The sequence below is a fragment of the Scyliorhinus canicula genome, chromosome 18 (assembly GCF_902713615.1).
Source record: "Scyliorhinus canicula chromosome 18, sScyCan1.1, whole genome shotgun sequence".
Classification (NCBI taxonomy): Eukaryota; Metazoa; Chordata; class Chondrichthyes; order Carcharhiniformes; family Scyliorhinidae; genus Scyliorhinus; species Scyliorhinus canicula.
This window is the reverse complement of record NC_052163.1, coordinates 63,100,801-63,119,244: the sequence shown is the minus strand read 5'-3', so window position 1 is coordinate 63,119,244 and position 18,444 is coordinate 63,100,801.

Below are 18,444 nucleotides of genomic sequence, written 5' to 3'. Positions count from 1 at the left end.
AGAGTGTGGTGTATTATCATAATTGTTAGTTTAATCTAAACTTACTTATTTGTTTTACTTGTCAAAGTATTAAAGTGAAAGAACTCACAAGTATATTATTTTATTACTCAATAAATAATGTCATCATCTGCGGCCTTCTCTCCTCCATTTTAGGTATTCAGTTACCTTCCTTTGTGGAGCTGTGTTGGATGCCTCTATGGGTGGCACTCCAGTTCTACTCACGTTTTAGCCTTCTCACCTCCGAGTTTCGACTATATCTCATCAGAATTCAATACAACTCGGCAAGGCAAAAGAGTAATATTTATATTACAATTCAGTAATATAACAACCTGCATAGCTTTGGACTGTGGGAGGGAACAGGAGCACGCGGAGGAAACCCTCGCAGACACAGGGAGAACATCAAACACTCACCCAAGGTCAGAATTGAACCTGGGTCCAGGCGCTGTGAGACAGCAGTGCTAACTATGAGGGGATCCACTCTACCGGACTAGTGCCTGAGTAGTTAAACTGGATATGATGCTGAAAAACGTAGTTTCCAACCGATCCGATTTTTAATTAAAATTTGATATACCACAAGTTATTAGCGCAACAGCTCAAAAAGTGTTGGCTTAGGAAAGTGAAGGTGTCAGAATTAATTACCTTGTCAGTAGCACTGGAAGTGTTGAAAGGATCCAGTCGGTATGCCAGTGTCCTTTCTGGATAAACAAATAGCTCACGGAACCATTCTGTAAATGTGAATTATGAATCAAGAATGTAAAGTGCAAGGTTTGAAAATTAAATATAGTGATGTTGTGAATTAAACGGCCTGACACAAATTTATTCCCCCCCCCATCCCCCCATCGTACAGCTCATTGTATCAAAGAGGACTTTGTGGGCAGCATTCTCCCAGTTGTGATCTCGCCTGAAACTGGGCAGGGTGGCCTTCCCTCTCACGTGCAGATTGTGTCCGAGGAGTGGACACACTGGAACAAGTGGAATTTGGTGGCTCTTCCCACAATGTTCAAGTTGAAATGTTTTGTAGTGCATATTTACAAATTTTATGAATAAAGTTTATTTTTGGAAAAAGGAAATTGCGGCATGGGTCCTGAGAGGATATTCCTTTTTTAAAAACATTTTTCCAATTAAGGGGCAATTGTGCGTGGGGTAGATTCAGAACAGATCTAGCAAGTCAAGGACTGGGCATCGATGAGGTGCTGTGAGGTGCTATGGGCTATCAGTAACTGCAGAATTGTACTCAGCCACAATATGTAACCTCACTGGGTATATCCCCTAGTCTACCATTACCACCAAGCCAGGGGATCAACCCTGTTTTAATGAAGAGGTCAACATGCCAGGAGCAGCATTAGGCATACTGGAAAATGAGGTGTTAGCCTAGTCAAGCTGCAACACAGGACTACTTGCGATCCAAACAATAAAAGCGGCAAGTGATAGCTAGAGCTAAGCGATCCCCACAACCAACGGATCAGTTCTAAGCTGTGCAGTCCTGCCACATCCAGCCATGAATGGTGGTGGACAATTAAACAACTCACTGGAGGAGGAGGCTCCACAAATATCCCCATCCTCAATGATGGAGGAGCCCAGCACATCAGTGCAAAAGACAAGGCTGAGGCCTTCGCAACAATCTTCAGCCAGAAGTGCCGAGTGGATGGTCCATCTCAGTCTCCTCCAGACGTCCCAGCATCACAGATACCAGTCTTCAGCCAATTTGATTCACCCCACATGATATCTAGAAATGGCTGATGGCACTGGATACTGCAAAGGTTATGGACCCTGACAATATCTCAGCAATAATACTGAAGACTTGCTGCACCCCTAGCCAAGCTGTTCCAGTACAGCTACAACACTGGCATTTCCCCAGCAATGTGGAAAATTGCGCAGATGTGTCCTGTACACAAAAAGCAGGACAACATAAACCTGGCCAATTACCTCCCTATTAGTCTATCTCAATCATCAGAAACGTGATGATGTGGAGATGCCGGCGTTGGATCAGAAAAGTGATGGAAGGGGTCATCAACAGTGCTATCAAGTAGTACTTAGCAATAATCTGCTCTCTGAGACTTAGTTTGGGTTCCGCCAGGGTCACTCAGCTCCTGACCTCATTACAGCCTTGGTTCAAACATGGACAAAACAGCTGAACTTCAGAGGTGAAGTGAGAATGACTGCCTTTTACATCAAGACAGCATTTGATCAAATATGGAATCAAGGAACGCGAGCTAAACTCTGACCTGCTCTTGTAGTGACAGTATTTAGTCTTTGGAGTCAATGGGAATCAGAGGGAAAGCTCTCTACTGATTGGAGTTGTATCTGGCACAATGGAAGATGGTTGTGGTGGTTTTAGATCAGTCATTTCAGTCCAGGGACATCATTGTAGGAGTTCTTCAGGGTAGTGTCCCAGGCCCGAACATCTTCAGATGCTCCATCAATGACCTTCCTTCCATCATAAGGTCAGATGTGGAGATATTCACTAATGATTGCACAATGCTCTGCAACATTTGCGACTCCTCAGGCACTGAAACAAATGCAGCAAGAGCTGGACAATATCCAGGCTTGGGCTGACAAGTGGCAAGTAACATTCACACCATAAAAGTGCCATGCACTGATCATCTCCATTCAGAGAGAATCAGCCCCATGATATTAAATGACATTGCCTTTGCTGAATTCCCCTCTGTCAACATCCTTGGACTTACCATTGACCAGAAACTTAACTGAATAGTGTGGCTACAAGAGCAGGTCCGAGGCTAGGAATTCTGCAGTGAGTAACTCACCTCCTGACTTCCAAATCCTGTCCACCACCCACAAGGCACAGGTCAGGAATGTCATGGAATACTCCCCACTTGCCTGGCTAGTGTAGGCTGGAGAGAAGAACAGACACTGATGAAGGTTCAACTCAATTTTATTAACTACTTCTAACTAACTAAAACACGATAACTGTGGGTCTAAACGACGCTAACTTAAACTAGAGACCTAAGCCTTGTCCAAACCAGTTGATTCTCTCAGCACTTGGTGTGAGTCTGGGCTGGGCTGGATGAGTTCTTGTTACACTGAGAGGCAGCACCCAGAATGAGCGGGAACCGTGGTGCCCTCTGCCTTTATAGTGTGTGTATTCTAACTGGTGATTGGCTGCAGTGTTTGTACATGTTGATTGGTCCCTGTGTGTGTCCATCAATGTGTGTCTGCACCCTGATATACTGGTGTATATTATGACATCCCCCCTTTCATGAAAAAGGTTGATATAGGCATGTGATAATAAATAGTGTGGGTGTGTGGTGAATGTACCTAGCTACGTGTAAGGTGCGAAGACATATGTACAAAGCTATATACAGGGAACAAGACTATTTACAGAGGAAGGTGCCTGGTGCAGATGGCTATCATGAACTGGAACAACCAACAAATCTATTTACAAATCACTGGAGAACGAATGTAACATTGAAGGATATAGAAAAAAACATTTCAGAAAGTCCACATGTGTACAGAGTTCATAGGTTCAGTCTCTGAGGTGGGCAACGAACTCTGGTTGACCGCCTCAAGTGTGGGGCAATGGCTGGCACATAGGAGCCGGGAGGGCTGCAGCACCGTCAGGGGCAGGCAGAGCGACCGAAAGCGCCACACAGTCCACGGCGGGATCAGTAGGAGAGCTGGTCGGAGGATCCCGTGACGACCCTGGAACCAGGTGAAGAGCACGCCTGTTGCGGCGCCGAATAGATCCATCTGGTAAGCGGACCAGGAAGGAGCGGGGGGGCCACCTGCCTTAGATCGAGAGCAGGCGCAGACCAGCCACCATCCAGGAGGTGGATGCGAACCTTGTCATGTGGATGGATGGCGGGAAGGTCAGCAGCCCGTGAGTCGTAGGAAGTTTCCTGCTGCAGTTGAGACATGTGCATGCGGTGGAGCACGGGGACATGATCGAGGTTGGGAGCGAGAATCCATGGCACCGTCGTCCTGAGGGTGCGGTTCATTAGTAGCTGAGCAGGCGACAGGCCGGTGGAGAGCGGGCCGGAGCGATAGGCTAGCAGAGCAAGATGGAAATCTGAGCCGGCATCGGCGGCCTTGCTGAGGAGCCGCTTTACGATGTGTATCCCCTTTTCCGCCTTCCCATTGGATTGGGGGTATAGGGGACTGGACGTAACGTGCTCGAAGTTGTAGTGTCGGGCGAAGCCGGCCCATTCCTGGCTCGCGAAACAGGGGCCATTGTCTGACATGACCGTCAGCGGAATGCCATGTCGGGTAAATGAAATGAAAATCGCTTATGAAGTTACTGTGAAAAGCCCCTAGTAGCCACATTCCGGCACCTGTCCGGGGAGGCTGGTACGGGAATCGAACCGTGCTGCTGGCCTGCTTGGTCTGCTTTAAAAGCCAGCGATTTAGCCTTGTGAGCTAAGCAAGCCCCTGTGAGCTAAACCAGCCCCTGTGCTTCCTTACATGCCCTGATCACAGCCGAGGATGTGAGATCGTGCAGCCTGATGACATCCGGGTAACTGGAGAAGTAGCGATGATGATGGCGTAGTCCCCGCCCAATGCATAGAACAAGTCGATGCCCACTTTGGTCCAAGGCGATGTGACGAGCTCATGGGGCATCAGGGTCTCCCGTGTTTGAGCAGGCTGAAAACGCTGGCAGGTAGAGCAGGTGAGCACCACATTGGCGATGTCATCATTGATGCCCGGCCAGTAGACGTCTTCTCTGGCCCTGTGGCGGCATTTCTCGATTCCTAAATGGCCTTCATGGAGTTGCTCCAACACTAGCTGGCGCATGCTTTGTGGAATGACGATGCGATCTAATTTCAGGAGCACCCCATCGACAACCGCCAGGTCATCGCAGACATTGTAAAATTGGGGGCATTGGCCCTTGAGCCTCCTGTCTGAAATTAGACGCATCACCCGCTGCAGAAGTGGATCAGCCGCTGGCTCGCGGCGAATTTGCATCAGTCGTACATCCGAAGCTGGCAAATGGGAGGCTGCAAGCTGAACTTGAGCATCTATTTGGCAAATGAAGCCGTCGTGATCACACGGAGTTGGGATCGACTTTGAGAGGGCATCGGCAACGGCAAGGTTCTTGCCAGGGGTATAAACCAGTTGAAAGTCATACCTGTGCAGCTTGAGTAGGATACGCTGGAGGCGAGGCGTCATGTCATTTAAGTCCTTTTTGATAATATTTACAAGCGGGCGGTGGTTGGTTTCAACCGTGAACTGCGGGAGTCCATAGACGTAGTCGTGGAACTTCACGACTCCAGTGGGAAGGCCGAGAAGGCTGCTCTGTGGGGGTCATTACCCGCGACGCATACGCAACGGGGGCCCATGACGAGGCCTCGTCTCATTGCAGGAGCACGGCACCAATCCACGACTGACTGGCATCACTAGAGATTTTGGTCTTTTTGGTCCGGTCGAAAAAGGCCAACACTGGGACCATCGAAAGCATGGCCTTCAGCTTCTGCCATTCACGCTCATGAACGGGGAGCCATCGTAAATCTGTGGTTTTGCAAATCAGGGCCGGAATTCTCCCCTACCCGGCGGGGCGGGGGGTCCCGGTGTAGCGGAGTGGCGCCAACCACTCCGGCGTCGGGCCCGCGCTGGAGTGGTTGGTGCCACGCCGACTGGCGCCAAAACCGACGCCAACGGCCTTTGATGCCCGCCGCCCAGCGTCGGGGCTGGCCGAAAGGCCTTCGCTGGTTCGCGCGTGAGCCGGTGCGCCAGTTGGCGCTGACGTCACCACCAACGCATGCGCGGTATGGGGGTTCTCTTCCTCCTCCGCCATGGTGGAGGCTGTGGCGGCGGTGGAAGAAAAAGAGTGCCCCCATGGTACTGGCCCGCCCGCCGATCGGTGGACCCCGATCGCGGGCCTGGCCACCGTGGGGGCACCACCCCCGGGGTCCGATCGCCCCGCGCCCCCCCCAGAACCCCAGGGGCCCGCTTGCGCCGCCAATCCCGCCGCCACCAGAGGTGGTTGAAACAACGGCGGTGAGATTGGCCTCTCAGCGGCGGGACTTCGGCCCATCGCGGGCCGGAGAATCACAGCAGGGGGCTCGCCGATCGGCGCAGAGGCCATGCAGATCGGCGCGGCGCATTTCCTGCCCCTGCCAACTCCCGGGTGGCAGAGAATTCCGGCCACGGTGGGGCAGGATTTTCGCCGGCCCCGGGCGATTCTCCGACCCTGCGGGGGGTCGGAGAATTTCGCCCCAGGTCTCTGAGGGCCGGGGTGTGTGAGGCGAGATTCGGGATGAACTTCCCGAGGAAATTCACCATACCCAGCAACTGGAGGACCACTTTCTTGTCCTCGGGCATCTTCATGGACGTGATTGCTGCAATCTTGTCCTCGTCCGGACGCACCCCCTGGTGGGAGATGTGATCCCCAGAAACTTGAGACTCGACTGGCCGAAGGAGCATTTGGCTCTATTGAGGCGGAGGCAGTGTTCGTGGATGCATCTGAAAACACGCTGAAGGCGGGCAATGTGTTCCTGCGGGGTGGTTGACCAGATAATAGTGTTGTCGACATATACCCGGACGCCGTCGATCCCCTCCATCATCTGCTCCATGATCCGGTGGAAAACTTCAGACGCAGAGATGATGCCGAATGGTATCCGGTTGCAGCAGAACCTGCCAAAGGGTGTGTTGAACGTACACAGCTTCCTGCTTGACTCATCTAGTTGGATCTGCCTTAGAGACATCCAGTTTTGAGAATAGTTTGGCGTGGGCCATCTCGGACGTGAGCTCCTCATGTTTCGGAATCGGGTAGTGCTCCCGCATGATATTCTGATTCATATCTTTAGGATCAATACAGATCCGCAGCTTGCCGGACGGTTTCTTGACGCAGACCATGGAGCTTACCCAGTCTGTGGGTTCCGTGACCCTAGAAATGACTCCTTGGTCCTGGAGGTCCTGGAGCTGTTGCTTGAGGCGGTCCTTAAGGGGCGCTGGGACTCTGCGAGGTGCGTGAACAACAGGCGTGGCGTTGAGCTTGAGTAGGATTTTGTATGTGTACGGGAGCGTGCCCATGCCTTCGAAGACATCATGGTATAGCTGGATGATGGAGTCGAGTTGCGCCCTGAAGTCTGTGTCGGAGGATACAGACACATCGCTTGAAGAGAGAGAGTGTACTCTCTGCACTAAGTGGAGTAGCTGGCATGCCTGTGCACCAAGCAAGGAGGCTTTTGAGGCAGCAACAATCTCAAATGGGAGAATGACTGTGTGAGCACGATGTGTCACCTCAAGGCGGCAGGAGCCGCTGGCAGCAATGGCATTGCCATTGTAGTCCAGCAATTTACACGCGGATGGCAGGACATGAGGCTGTACACAAAAATCAGACGACGCGATGAGATTGGCAGAAGCGCCAGTGTCCATGTGGAACCTGACAGGGGACCGGTTGGCCGTAAGGGTGGCACACCACTCATCATCCTGGCCGACGCTGTGGACGTGGACGGGTTCAGTGCCACGCTTGGGCGATATCCTGTTCGTGGTAACGACGCCGATTTGGAACGGGACCTGTGGGTCATCGCAGGCACAGTCGGAAGCAAGGTCTGGAGTAGGTTCATTGATGGCAGGCTGGATAGCCCTGAAGTCTCTGTGGGGCTGGATGGATCTCCCAAAAACAGCAGGCAGGGAAGATCTGCACATTGTAGCGTAGTGGCCTCGTTTGCCACACTGCAGGCAGCGTCGGGACTTCACGGGACGTTGCCACTTTTAGTGGGCGGAGCCGCAGTTGCCGCACGCCAGAGCGTCGGGACGTTCGGTGTGCCACCGCACATGCGCACAGGGTGATCCTGCATGGCACGCGCCTGCGCAAAGCGGTCCGTGACGTCAGTACGCTTGCTGGGTGTAAGCGTGGGACTCCGCGAAAAGCCTGCAAAATGGCCGCCATCGTTCAGATCCAGAGCCTGAAAAGATTTAATCATTTTTTCCATAGAATTTACAGTGCAGAAGGACGCTACTCGGCCCATCGAGTCTGCACCGGCTCTTGGAAAGAGCACCCTACCCAAGGTCAACACCTCCACCCTATCCCCATAACCCAGTAACCCCACCCAACACTAACGGCAATTTTGGACACTAAGGGCAATTTATCATGGCCAATCCACCTAACCTGCACATCTTTGGACTGTGGGAGCAAACCGGAGCACCCGGAGGAAACCCATGCACACACGGGGAGGATGTGCAGACTCTGCACAGACAGTGACCCAAGCCGGAATCGAACCTGGGACCCTGGAGCTGTGAAGGAATTGTGCTATCCACAATGGTACCATGCTGCCCTTTGGACCCGTTCTGCCTGGTAAGGGGCTTGTCGCGCCATTTCAGCAGCCTGGATGCAGGAGTAACGCGTGGAGACATGTTCATGAAGTACACAGGTCTCAATAGCCGTAGAGAGGGTGAGCTGCTTTATTTTTAGTAGCTGCTGGCGCAGGGGCTCAGATTGAACACCAAAAACAATCTGGTCACGGAGCATGGAGTCAGAGATGGACCCGTAGTTGCAGGACTGCGCAAGGACACGGAGGTGGGTAATAAAGGACTGGAAAGGCTCGTCCTTACCCTGAGTTCGCTGCTGAAACATGTATCTCTCGAAGCCCTCGTTGACCTCGACCGCGCAGTGTCAGTCGAACTTCAGAATTATGGTCTTGAACTTCGATTTGTTCTCCCCCTCATCGAAGGTGAGCGAATGAGAAAATGTGCAGAGCGTGGTCCCCAGCTGTGACGAGGAAGAGAGCAATCTTCCGTGCATCCGAGGCAGCTTCCAGGTCCCTGGCCTCGAGGTACAGCTGGAAGCGCTGTTTGAAAAGTTTCCAGTTCGAGCCCAGATTCCCTGCAATGCAGAGAGGCGGCGGCGGGCGGACGGAGTCCATTCTGTAGGATGGCGCGAGACTGGTGGAAGGCAGATCACTGAAAGGTAAGTCTCAGAAGTGCTGGCATCCCTCAACTTCTGGTACCATGAAGTGTTGGCTAGTGTAGGCTGGAGAGATGAACCGACACTACCAACACTGAGGAAGGTTCAACTCAATTTTATTAACTACTTCTAACTAACTAACACACGATGACTGTGGGTCGAAGTGATGCTTGCTTAAACTAGGGACCTAAGCCTTGTCCGAACTAGTTGATTCTCTCAGCACGTGGTGTGAGTCTGTGCTGGGCTGGATGAGTTCTTGTTACACTGAGAGGCAGCACCCAGAATGAGCGGGAACCGTGGTGCCCTCTGCCTTTATAGTGTGTGCATTCTAACTGGTAATTGGCTGCGGTGTTTGTGCATGTTGATTGGTCCCTGCGTGTGTCCATCAGTGTGTGTCTGCACCATGATATACTGGTGTATATTATTGCAGAGTGCAGTTCCAACAACACGCAAGAAGTTTGACATCATCCAGGACAAAGCAGCCCACTTGCTTGGCACTTCTTCCACACGGTAGCATGGTGGTTAGCATAAATGCTTCACAGCTCCAGGGTCCCAGGTTTGGTTCCCGGCTGGGTCACTGTCTGTGCGGAGTCTGCACGTCCTCCCCGTGTGTGCGTGGGTTTCCTCCGGGTGCTCCGGTTTCCTCCCACAGTCCAAAGATGTGCGGGTTAGGTGGATTGGCCATGCTAAATTGCCTGTAGTGTCCTAAAAAGTAAGGTTAAGGGGGGGGGGGGGGGGTGGGGGGGGGTTGTTGGGTTACGGGTATAGGGTGGATACGTGGGTTTGAGTAGGGTGATCATTGCTCGGCACAACATCGAGGGCCGAAGGGCCTGTTCTGTGCTGTACTGTTCTATGTTCTATGTTCTAACCATTCATTCCCACCACCACTGACTCATGATAGCAGCTGTGTGTACCATCTACAAGATGCACTGCAGGAACTCACCAAGGCTCCTTCGTCAGCAACTTCCAAACCCACAACTGCTACCATCTAGAAGGACAAGGGCAGCAGATACATGGGAACACGACTTGGAAGTTCCCCTCCAAGGAACTCACCATCCTGACTGGGAAATCTCTCACTATTCCTTCACTGTCGCTGGGTCAAAATCTTGGAACTCCCTTTGTAACAGCATAGTGGGTTACCTACACCACATGGACTGCAGCAAGTCAAGAAGGCAACTCACCACCACCTTCTCAAGGGCAGTTAGGGATGGTCAACAAATGCTAGCCTAGCCAGCAAAGCCCACATCCCATATAAATGTATAAAAGAAAGGTCAGTCAGTCCAGGTTGGTTTGTGAAAGAGGCTTGTCTGACAAGGAAAACTCACTCATCTTAACTGCAGAGCCTGCCTATATCAGAATGTTAACCAGGAATAATTTAGTTACCCACTACATGTTTTTTGTTTTTGCTATTCACTAGGAGTTTGAAATTACATTACACAAAATTGAGGTCAGTTCCTAGAGTGACATGTGACCCGACCGGCCAATGGGGCTCGAGCACGTGAACCCTGGGAGGCGGAGCGTTGGTTCCCAGTCAGCTAAGAGTCTTGGAATATGGTAGCTTTTATCTCACTGACTGTACGTAGTTTCTTACTGATATGACCATCAATTCACTAGACACACGATTGGAAGTAAACTGTGGTTTTAATAGTCATACAACTAAGCCAGCCTGCGACCAGAGAGCAGGCTTACGGCTGCAATGCTTTATACTTCCGGTTAGTGGGAGGAGCCATGGGCAGAGCCATGGGCGGAGCCAAGGGTGGAGCCCAGTACAAACTCCTCATCTCCCCTTTAGGGCAGAGCCGCACAATGGCTCACATACAGAGCCCACAAGGACAGAACACATGAAAGGCAATACATTGTGAATTACGATGCATATAATTCACCACATTCAGCCCTGTAAAAAAAAATCAAGTCCGGCGGGGGTGACGGGTCTACAAACTGAGCCGGTCCAGTGGCCGAGTCGTCCTTTGGGATCGGCGGAGCACCGGGGTTGCAGCCTCTTCGGGTTGCTGGGTGGTGGCGGTCGGTGAGGGTACGATGGTGGACTCCAGGGCTGATTCGGTCCGAGCTTCATACCCGACCTGTGCGACGGGCGATGGGGAGCGCAGGAAACCTATAGGCGCGGGGGCGCGGAGCATGGGCGGTGAACCTATAGGTGCGGGGGCGCAGGGCGCGGAGGGTTGGGTGGGGTGTAGCGTGAGGGGTACCTCGGCAGTAGTGGTGGTGGAGTTGGATCCTGCAGGCGCCAAGTCCCGGAGGGAAACGGTGTCCTGACGGCCGTCAGGGTATTCGATGAAAGCGTATTGAGGGTTCGAGTGGAGTAGGAGCACTCTTTCTACGAGCGGGTCAGTTTTGTGTGCCCGGACGTGCTTCAGGAGGAGAACCGGGCCCAGCGTCTTCAACCATGCTGGGAGCGAAACCCCCGTGGTAGTGCCCCTAGAAAAAACAAATAGCCGTTAGTGAGAGGTCTGGTTGGAGGTGGTGCATAGGACCTAATAGCATGGAGCGCGTCGGGGAGGACCTCCTGCCAATGGGAGGTCGGGAGATTCCTGGACCAGAGGGTCAGTAGGACGGTCTTCCAGACCGTCGCGTTCTCCCTCTCCATCTGCCCGTTCCCCTGGGGTTGTAGCTGGTAGTCCTGCTCGAGGTGATGCCCTTGTTGAGCAGGTACTGACGCAGCTCGTCGCTCATAAAGGCCGAACCCCTGTCGCTGTGTACATAGCTGGGGAAGCCGAACAGGGTGAAGACACTGTGCAGGGCTCTGATGACTGTGTGGGAGGTCATATCGGGGCATAGGATAGGAAACGGGAAGCGGGAGAACTCATCGATGACGTTCAGGAAGTACACATTCCGATTGGTCGAGGGGCGTGGCCCTTTGAAATCGATGCTCAGGCGTTCAAAGGGCCGGGATGCCTTTACCAGGTGGGCCTTGTCTGGTCTATAGAAGTGCGGTGTGCACTCCGCGCAGATCGTGCAATCCCTGGTGATGGCTTTTACCTCCTCAGTGGAGAAAGGCAGATTTCAGGCTGTGGTGATATAACCACTGTAGTGATGTGTACTTGCATTAGGGGGATGTATGGCTGTACCTGTAATACAGGTTCCTGCGGTAAGCCCCTGCCGGCTAGCTCCGCCCACAGGGAGCTTGTGTATAAATATGCGTGTGAGTCACTCAGATCCTAGTCTACAGTTGCAGATGGAGGAATAGCATTGCACAGCAATAAAGCCTCTATTGTACTACCCTCTCGTCTTTCAGTATAATTGTTAGCGCTACAATTTATTGCTGTGTGATTTTCCGTTCACCATGGACATCAGAATCAAGCCTGACCGTCTGCAGCTGGATCCGTAGTCGCCTCACGCCAGAAAAGACTTTGTTCACTGGCTGGCAGTCTCCGAGGCCTACATCTCTTCAGCGGACCCTCCCCCGACGGAGGCTCAGAAAAAGCAACTCCTGTACTCCAGACGCCCTCTCCCGAGGTACATGTGCCAGCGCACAAGTGAATCAGCTCCGTGCCTTGCACGAGAGCCGTTGCCATCCGGGGGTCACTCGCTTGTATCATCTAATCAAAGCCTGCAATCTGCCCTACTCCGTCGAGGAAGTACGGACAGTCACCAGAGACTGCCAGATCTGTGCCGAGTGCAAGCCGCACTTCTACCGGCCAGATCGCGCGTGCCTGGTGAAAGCGTCCCGCCCCTTTGAATGCCTCAGCGTGGACTTCAAAGGACCCCTCCCCTCCACCGACCGCAGCACCTACATCTTTAGTGTGGTCGATGAATTTTCTAGGTTCCCATTCGCCATCCCATGCCCGGATATGACGTCTGCCACCATCATCAAGGCCCTGGATTCCATTTTCGCCCTGTTTGGTTTCCCCGACTACATCCACAGTGACAGGGGATCCTCGTTCATGAGCGATGAGATGCGTAATTTCCACTCAGCAGGGGTATCACCTCCAGCAGGACGACCATCTACAACCCCCGAGGAAACGGGCAGGTAGAGAGGGAGAACGGGACGGTATGGAGGGCCGTCCAGCTGGCCCTACGGTCCAGGAACCTCCCGGCCGCTCGCTGGCAGCAGGTCCTCCCTGACGCGCTCCATTCCATTCGGTCACTGCTGTGCACCGCAACTAACAGTACACCCCATGAACGTGTTTTTGCCTTCCCTAGGAAGTCCACATCCGGGGTGTCGCTCCCGACTTGGCTCACGACTCCGGGCCCAGTCCTTCTCCGTAGGCATGTCCGGCACCACAAGGCGGAACCCCTGGTGGACAAAGTACGCCTTCTCCACGCCAACCCCCAGTACGCCTACGTGGGGTTCCCCAACGGCCGCCAGGACACAGTCTCGCTCCGGGACCTGGCTCCCTCAGGTGCCGATCCCATGCCCACATCCCCTTTTCCCCCCACTCCACCCTCCTTTTCCCCGGCGCCCTCCTATTCGTCCCCACCAGATCCATCCCTCGTCCCCCTGCCCACACTGGAGGACACGGAAGATTTCGGCTCGCTCTCGGAGTCATCCCGCCAGCAGCCAGCACCAACACCATCAGCACCTGCACTGACGTCGCCGCCACAGCTACGCCGATCACAGTGGAACATTCGACCGCCGGTTCGGCTCAACCTGTGACCTGCTGACCGGATGGTTTTCTTTGTTTGGACCCTCTTGTAAATAGCTCATCCTTTGTTTTATAGTTACACGTCACCCCCGCCGGACTCATTTTTTTACAGGGGCTGAATGTGGTGATATAACCACTGTAGTGATGTGTACTTGCAGTAGGGGGATGTATGCCTGTACCTGTAATACAGGTTCCTCCGGTAAGCCCCTTCCGGCTAGCTCCGCCCACAGGGAGCTTGTGTATAAATATGCGTGTGAGTCACTCAGACCCTCCGTCTACAGTTACAGATGGAGGAATAGCATCGCACAGCAATAAAGTCTCTATTGTACTACTCTCTCGTCTTTGAGTATAATTGTTAGCGCTACATGGGCTTTGACGTAGTGGGCGAGGCGGGTGACCGCCGGGTGGCAGGGGACATTGTGGATAGCTTTCAGGCGGTCGTCTTGCGCGCTGGCGCACGTGCCGCAGGGTTAGAGTGAGAAATTGAGTGGGTGTGAGGGGTGAGTATGAATCTGCCTTGCACCCAGTCTCAGTTGCTCACTCACTCTTACTCCCACACACCAACACATAAACACAAGTCCACTTAGCTTCCTCCTATATACACTCACCCTCTCACACGCACGCTGCTCATTTTTAATACCTACTCCATTTTAAACTTAATAATTTATTGCTCTTACATTGCTGAACTTCTACCCAGTAATCATTTCATTCCTTAAAACCGAACTACTTTTTGAAGTTCGGTTTACGGTTCTGTCAAACCTTATCTTTCCGAAATCTTCACATCGGCCCCTGGAGTGAGTCTATTCTCCCTCCACTATTCCCATCGGTAGTGGAGGGAGAATCTGCCAGCAGGGAATGGCGCGCCCCACTCCGCCGCAGCGAATGATGTGGCTGGGAGGCCTTCCTTAGGGGTTCGAACATTAACTGTGATCAAACAGGGTACCATCAGGACATGTCGTCACATTTTGAGATCAACAATGAAAATTAGACAGTCACTGGTCTCCAGGGTAACTGTTGGACAAATTGATTAATACTTCGATTTCATGAACTGTGCAGATAATAACATGCAATTTCAACAAAGCTTTAAATTTGAACTGAAGTAACCTTGCACAAGGCAAAATGAGAGCAGTTTAATTATTGATTCTATTGTAATTTTCAAGCACTCAATTATAATGGCATAGCAGAAAATGGAAAAGTACAGTACCTATAACTTTGCACATTATGGGCCCGATTCTCCAGAAAGATTTCTAAGTGTGGTAGCAAGCGGGAACTGCCACGAACTTCTCCGTGGCGATTAGCCCAGCGAGGCCGAAAATGCTATTCAATGTTAATTGGCCCCCTTAATCAGACCATACAGGCTTCTCTCCGCAAATAAAGGCTTGCCAGCCGATTTGCCAGGACCGCGCTCGCCAGCCCCCCGCTAACAAGGTTGAGCAGCACTTAAATAAACAGCACTTGCACAGCCAACCCCAGTTAGCTCACAACCAGCTGAGAAGACCGCCCCCAAGATTCAGGGATGCAGACCTGGGGAGGCTCCTTGACGTGGTGGAGGCCAGGAGGGATGTCTTGTTCCCTCGAGGGTCCCGGAGGATGAGCCATAGGGCAGCCAGTGCGCCTGGGACAAGGTGGCGATGGATGTGAGCTTGGGGAGTGTGACCAGGAGGACTCACCTCTAGTGTCGTAAGAATGTCAAAGAGGGCAACATAGGTGAGTTGACACCCTTGCCCCCACCGCACCCCGACTCCGAGACCTTTCCACCCCCACGCGAGCACTCACACCCCCACCCCTTCAATATGGCCCCAATCCCTCCCTTCACCCTCCCTTCAACACCCCCAACCCTTCCTTCACCCCCCTACTCCTACCACTGAGAACCACATGTGTGGCTAATGATGCCCTCTCTGTGTCTCTGCAGGAGAAGCTCTGCCACAATCGGCAGGGGAATGCCCAGATATACGGATCCTCACCACCTTCGAGGAACAGACCCTGGAGGTGACTGGGGTACTGAGGACAGAGCGGTCACCAACGCAGAGGTTGGCGGAAGCCGCAGAGGTGAGGGCCCCACCCGGAGGACTTGTCAAACCTGACTGACCCATCCCTCCCACTGACCACATGCCCAGTCTCCCACGGGTCCTCCAGCCAATGGCGCCAGCCCATCCGGAGTGGCCCTCTCTCCTGCCTCCAAGAGAATACTCAGAGGGGCAGCATGGTGGTGCAGTGGTTAGCACAGCTGCCTCACTGCGCCGAGATCCCAGGTTCGATCCCGGCTCTGGGTCACTGTCCGTGTGGAGTTTGCACATTCTCCCCGTGTCTGCGTGGGTTTCACCCCCACAACCGAAAGATGTGCAAGGTACGTGGTTTGGACACGCTAAATTGCCCCTTAATCAGAAAAAATAAATTGGGTACTCTAAATTTATTTTTAAAAAGAGGATACTCGGTGGAGAGCTCTAAGGATGCCATGATCGACGTGTCACAGCTGTCATCCCCACCTCGCACCTCGCTGGGAAAAGTTAGTGTGGAGCACAATCTGGTGAGCATCACACAGTTGTTGATGAACATCAGGTAGAGGCAGGAACACCGAGGCAAGACAGCAGTCTGAGGTCTGGTTTACCCGGTGCTGATGGAGACATTAGGGTGCAGCCAGGACATTCAGATGGAGATATCAGCGACATTCCAGCAGGTTCATAGCCGATTGGAGAAGTCCCAGAGGCTACGGGCATAGGAGAAAGCGCCAGCAATTTGTGACACCGAGGCCAACACTACTAGGGGGGCAACCTCATTGGAGAGCCTGGTGCACGATGTTAGCAGCATTAGTGAAGGTGTCCAAGGCATCAAGCAGTTGGTGACAGCCATAGCTGAGGGTTTCGGCAGACTGTCCAACTCGTTGGGGGATGTGACCCAGTACCAGGCTGAACTTGATGAGGTTCTGCGGGACATGTCCCGCTCTCAGATGGGAATGGCCGAGGCCTGTGGAGTTTGCCCCAGTCGCAGGTGGGCATTGCCAAGGTACTGCAGAGCATGGCCCAATCACTGAGGGGCATTGCCAAGGGTGTCGACACAATGGTGAGGACCATGGGGAACCGCCAGGGCTGGCAGAGCCAGACGCAGCGGCAGCCGGGACTCAACCCAGCTGCCCCTCCGTCCCGAGGTGAACCCGGGCCCTATGGGCATCGACCAGGACGATGGGGCCTTAGGTGCCCATGGATTGCGGATGATGGCCACAAGCTCCACCGAGTTCCACTCCTCTGATGAGGCTGCTTCTCCAGATCAGCACATGTGACAGGATGTCAAGCTGTGCATGTGCCATTGACATGTGCGCTGGGGCCCTCTCACAGATGAATGGGGAGTACACCACGGGGGAATGGGGGAGGATACCCATCCTGGTGGCCGTCAAGATGACAGTCGCCCTGAACTTCTACACAATGGGGTCCTTCCAGGCTCCAAGTGGGGACCTGTCCAGAATCTCGCAGAGCTCAGTGCACAGGTGCACCTGTGCCGTCACAGAGGTTCTATATGACCAATCGCACAATACATCTATTTCAATGTTCTTTTTAAATATTTTATTCAGGCATTTAGAATAGAATCATTACAGTGCAGAAGGAGGCCATTTAGCCCATCGACCTGCCCCAACAATCTCAAAGAACACCCTAACCGGACCAACAACCCACCATATCCCTGTAACTCAATAACCCCACTTAATCTTTTTTGAACACTATGGGGCAATGTTGCATGGCCAATCCACCTAGCCTGCACATCTTTGGGCTGTGGGAGGAAACCAGAGCACCCTCCCCTACTCCCTCCCTTGACAACACCTTATCCTGCAGCGCCAGGGGCAACAACCCGGGAAAGGACGGCCGCTCCCTCCTCACGAAATCCCGGACCTGTAAGTACCTAAAACCATTCCCCCTGGGCAGTTCATATTCCTCCTCCAGGTCCACTAATTTCATAAAGTTGCCCGTTATGAACAGATCCCCAAACCGCTCAATCCCCACATGCTGAAACTCTCAAAACCTCGCATCCAGGCCCCCCGGTGCAAACCTGTGGTTATCAAAAATCGATGCGCACACCAAGGCACGCTCCAGTCTCAAATGCTGCCTCCACTGCCCCCATACCCTCAAGGCTGACACCACCACAAGGCTCACGAGTAGTTGGCCAGTGAGAATGGCAGAGGCGCTGTCAACAATGCCCTAAGCTTGTTCCCCATGCAAGAAGGCACCTCCATCTGCCTGCATATCAACCCCTCCCCACTAACCATTTCCTGACCATAGCAATGTTAGCCGCCCAGTAGTAATTTCCCCCCTTGCCTCCCACTCCAAGAAAACCCTCTTGACCAGCAGGATCTTCACAGGCAACACAAACCCCGAGACCAACGCATTTACCTTTTTAAAGAATGACTTTGGATGAAGATCAGGAGGTTCTGAAATGTAAACAGGAACTTTGGCAGCACCGTTACCTTCACTGTCTTCGCCCGCCTCGCCAGCTACAATGTCAGCACATCCCACCCCTTAAAATCTCCCTTCATCTGCTCCACCAACCAACCAAATTTAACTTGTGCAGCTGCGCCCAACCCTGCGCCACCTGGATGCCCAAGTATCTGAAACTTGCCCACCATGAATGGCAGCTCCCCAACCTGCTCTCCATCCCTCTGGCCTCAATCGGGAACACCTCGCTCTTTCCCATGTTCATCTTGTACCCAGAGAACCGACCAAAGTCCTCTAAAATCCCTATAATACTGCCAATGCCCCCAATGGGTCTGAAATATATAACAACAGGTCATCCGCATACAGCGAAACGCTGTGCTTGACCCCTCCCCATCACAATCCTTTTCCAATCGCTCGACGCTCTATAGCCAAGGCAAAAAGTGACAGGGAGAGCGGGCATCCCTGCCTTGTCCCACGGTGCAACCTGAAATATCCAAAGCTCACCTGGTTCGTCCGCACACTTGCAACTGGTGCCTTATGCAATAACCGGACCCAATCC